Here is a 5,124-nt window from a genome sequence, read left to right as displayed (position 1 = left end):
AGAAGAAGAAGAAGAAGAAGAAGAAGAAGAAGAAGAAGAAGAAGAAGAAGGAGGAGGAGGAGGAGGAGGAGGAGGAGGAGGAGGAAGACAGGAAGGAAGGAAGGAAGGAAGGAAGGAAGGAAGGAAGGAAAGAAAGAAAGGAGGAAAAGGAAAGAAAAGAAAAAAGAAAAGAAAGAAAAAAGAAAAAAATCCCAGGGAAGTATTCTGATGGGCTAGACTTGGGTCACATACCCAAACTGGACCAAATATTACAGGCAAGAAGATGAATAATTACACTCAACAGAAACTGAATCAGTGCCCATCCCTGCAGCCAAAGAAGTGAAGGGTTTTTTTTTGTCAGCTGCCACCACAAGAAGCACATAACTGGAGTGGGAGAAAAGGTGCTTCCCCAAAGAAACAGTTGTTATTCTGGGCTGCCAAAATACTTTAAGTCTACTAACATGCAATGAAGTTTGTACTTCCATTATAACAACGGAAGCAGTAATGATAATATTGATAATAATAACATTTGTTGAATGTTTACCCTTTGCCAAGATGTGTGAAAAGTACTTTACAAATATTATTTAATTTTCCCAAGAGAAAGGAGTGGGCTGGTATTAGATGGAAAACTAAACACCTAATCAAGCCTTAGTACTCCAATCTAGTCTGCTTCATTAGTATTCTTCCCTGACTCTCCTATACCAGGAATGAGGGGTTGGCACAAATAAAAATTATAACTGAAGCAAAATAAAATTATATAATCTTGGGTAATCAATTTAATTTCTCAAAATTTTTGTATTAACCTGGAGTGCTTGCAGGATTGCTGATAGGAAGACAGGAGTGTGTGTATGGAAATGTAGAGTTAATGGTTAGCTCTAAGTGATAAGATTTTTTTTTCTTCTTTGTGCTTGTCTCTATTTCCTACTTTTCCTACTCTTCTAATATTTGAAATGTTATTTAAAACTCATACAGTGCAGCAATATAGGATTTTGGTCATGTGACCCATGAGAAAATTTAGATGCTGTCAGTTTGGGGCATTGGAAAGCTCCAAGGCATTCAAAACCTGGGCTCCTTGGGGAGCTCTCCAGGGTACTGGACTGCCTCTCCTGAAATTCTGACCAGTGAACCAGATCCTTGTGTTTCTCTTCTGACCCATTTGCCGTTGGTCTACATTGAATCTTGCCCTTCTGATTAACTGGATGTCTCAATTCTGTATTAATTGGCAACTTAGTTCTCTGAGTGAGTTCCCAATAGGCTTTAACTGTTAATTTTATGCTGATGCCTACAAAATTTATAGCAGTAATTTTCTTTCCACCTAAACTCATCTGTCCCATTTCTACTACCATTAGTCTTCACTAATTTGTTTGACAAATAATGTGAAATGTAAACAGATATGTAAAATGCAAAATTATAAAACTTCCAGAAGATAATATAGAAGAAAATCTATAATTCTATAAGAATTGGGTATGGCAATTCATTATTAGGTTCAACACCAGAACCATGTTCCATGAATTAAGAACACTGTAAGTTGAACTTTGTGAAAATGATTTTTGCTTTATGAACAACATGACTTAGATAATGAAAAGAAAGACAAGGATTGGGAGATAATGTTTGCAAAAATCCATATTCAGGGGACTGTGTGGCTCAGTTGGTTAAATGTTCAACTTTGGCTCAGGTCATGATCTCACAGCTTGTGAGTTCAAACCTCATGTTGGGCTCTTTGCTGGCAGCTTAGAGCCTGGAGCCTGCTTTGGATTCTGTGTCTCCCTTTCTCTCTGCCCCTCCCCTGCTCAACTTCTGTTTCTCTCTCTCTCAAAAATAGAGAAACATTAAAAAAAAATTTTTAACCCATAATCACAATCCAGTAAAGGGGTGCCTCAGTGGTTCAGTTGGTTAAGCATCCAACTCTTGACCTCATGGTTCATGAGTTCAAGCCCCGTGTTGGGCTATGTGCTGACAACACAGAAGTTGCTTGGGATTCTCTCTCTCATTCTCTCTCTGCTCCTACCCCCCCCCTTCAAAATAAATAAATAAACTTAAAAAAAGAATTCAGTAAAGTTTCAGGATAGAAAATTAATACACCAAAATCTGTTCTATTTCTATACAACAATAGTGAGGTGACAGGAAGAGAAATTAAAAAAAAAAACTCATTTATTATTGCACCAAAAAGAGTAAAATACCTAGGAATAAACTTCACCAGAGTTTATACAAAACTATACTCCAAAAACTATAAAACACTGATGAACACATTGAAGACAATACAAATAGAAAGATATACCATGCTCATGGATTGCAAGAATTAATATTGTTAAAATATCCATACTACCCAAAGCAATATACAGATTCAATGCAATCCCTACCAAAGTACCAATAGCAATTTTCACTAAACTAGAACAAATAATACTAAAATTTGTATGGAACCATGAAAGACCCCAAATAGTCAAAGCAATCTCGAGAAAGAACAAAACTAGAATATCACAATCCCAGATTTCAAGATATACTATAAAACTATAGTAATCAAAACAGTATGGTGCCAGCACAGAAATAGACACATAGATCAATAGAACAGGATAGAGATCCCAGAAATAAATCCATGCATATTTAGTCAATTAATCTATGACAAAGGATGGGACACCAGCGTGGCTCAGTCAGTTGAGTGTCTGACTCTTGATCTTGGCTCAGGTCTTGATCTCAGAGTCATGAGTTCGAGCCATGCACTAAGCTCTGTGGTGGGCATGAAAGCTACTTAAAAATAATTTAAGGGGCGCCTGGGTGGCGCAGTCGGTTAAGCGTCCGACTTCAGCCAGGTCACGATCTCGCGGTCCCTGAGTTCGAGCCCCGCATCAGGCTCTGGGCTGATGGCTCGGAGCCTGGAGCCTGTTTCCGATTCTGTGTCTCCCTCTCTCTCTGCCCCTCCCCCGTTCATGCTCTGTCTCTCTCTGTCCCAAAAATAAATAAAAACGAAGAAAAAAAATTAAAAAAATAATAATAATAATTTTAAAAAAATCAGTGACAAAGGAGGCAAAAAATACACAATGAAGAAAAGACAGTTTCTTCAATAAACAGTGTTGCCAAAACGGGCAGCCCCATGCAAAAGGATGAAACTGGACCACTTTCTTACACCATACACACAAAAAAATTCAAAATGGATTAAAGACCTAAATGTGAAACATGAAAGTATAAAACTAGAAGAAAATAGGCAGTAATCTCTTGGCATTGGTCTTAGCAACATATTTATGGGTATGTCTCCTCAGGTAAGGGAAACAAAAGCAAAACAAACTATTGGGACTACATCAAAATAAAAAGCTTTTGCACAGGCAAGGAAACCATCCACCAAATGAAGAAACAACCTACTTAATGGGAGAAGATAATTGCAAATGGTATATTTGATAAGGGGTTAATATCCACAAAATATAAAGAACTTACACAACTGGACGCCAAGAAAACCCAAATAACCCAATTTAAAAATGGACAGAGGACCTGAATAGATATTTTTCCAAAGAAGACATACAGATGACCAACAGATACATGAAAAGATGCTCAACATTGCTAATCACCAGGGAAATGCAAATCAAAACCACAAGATAATATCTCGCACTGGTCAGAACAGCTAGTATCAAAAGATGGGAAACACAAGTGCTGACAAAGTTGTGGAAAAAGAGAACCCTTGTGCACTGTTGGTAGGAATGTAAATTGGTGCAGTCACTGTGGAGAACAATATGAAGTTTTCTCAAAAAATTAGTAATAGACATACTATATAATCTAATAATTCCATTATTGGATATTTACCCAAAGAAAAGAAAATGAAAACACTAATTCAAAAAGATACATGCACCCTTACATTTACTGCAACATTATTTAGAGTATCCAAGATATTGAAGCAACCTAGGTGTTTATTGGCAGATGAATGAATACAGAAGATGTGATGTATACACACACACACGTGCACATGCAATGGAATATTACTCAGCCATAAAAACTAATGAGATCTTGCCATTTGCAACAACATGGGTGGTCCTGCAGGGTATTATGTCAAGTGAAATAAGTCAGACACAGAAAAGCAAATACCATATGATTTCACTTATATGTGGAATCTAGAAAAAAACAAAACAAACAAAAGAAACAGACTCATAAATTCAGAGAGCAAACTGGTTATTGCCAGAGGAAAAGAGGATGGGGGTATAGGTGAGATAGGTGAAGGGTATTAAGAGATACAAACTTCCAGTTGTAATATAAATAAATCACAGACATGAAAAGTACTGCATAAGGAATATAGTGAATAATATTGTAATGTTGTATATTGACAGATGGTAATCACACTTATCATGCTGAGCATTGCATAATGTATAGAATTATCGAATCATTCTGTTGTGCACTTGAAACTAATATAACATTGTAAGTCAACTACACTTAAATAATAAAATATTTTTAAAACTTTAATAATGATGATCTTTAGAAACACATGAATCTTATAAATTAATAGCATCAATTATGTCTAAAAATGATTCTCTTCTATAATCCATGTGCTTTTCCCTTACTCTTTTTTTAAGCTGTTGGGAAGTGTTATGATTATGTAGAAGAAATTCATTAAACTTTCTAAAATGAGTTTTCAAACAATCTTTTGTAGTTTCAATTGCATCATTTGGTACCTATTATACTGAGGCTGCTATTAAAATTTCTGAAATATTATAAAATAAGCATTAAAAATTTAAAATTTTTGAAATATTATAAGCTATAAAGATTTCCCATATCATGTTTATACTTTTCAGGTTTATTTATAATACCCAAGAAGTTCTGGTTTTACATTGTTCAGTTTTGGGGTGCCTAGTTGGCTCAGTTGGTTGAGCGTCCAACTCTTGGTTTTCGCTCAGGTCAGGCTCAGGTGATGATCTCACAGTTCATGAGTTCGAGCCCCATATCGAGATCCGTGCTGACAGTGTGGAGCCTGCTTGGGATTCTCTCTCTCTCTCTCTCCCTTTCTCTCTGCCCCTCCCCTACTCATACTCTCTCTCTCAAAATAAATAAAAATAAACTGAAAAAAATAAATTGTTCAGTTTTGTTTCTGAATCTTAAGTCTTTGAAAATTTTTTTAAAAGTTATACTATACTATACTATACTATACTATACTATACTATACTATACTAT

This window comes from Herpailurus yagouaroundi, unplaced genomic scaffold (assembly GCF_014898765.1).
Source record: "Herpailurus yagouaroundi ecotype Mexico unplaced genomic scaffold, PumYag 77, whole genome shotgun sequence".
Classification (NCBI taxonomy): Eukaryota; Metazoa; Chordata; class Mammalia; order Carnivora; family Felidae; genus Herpailurus; species Herpailurus yagouaroundi.
Note: the sequence above shows the minus strand (reverse complement) of the source record.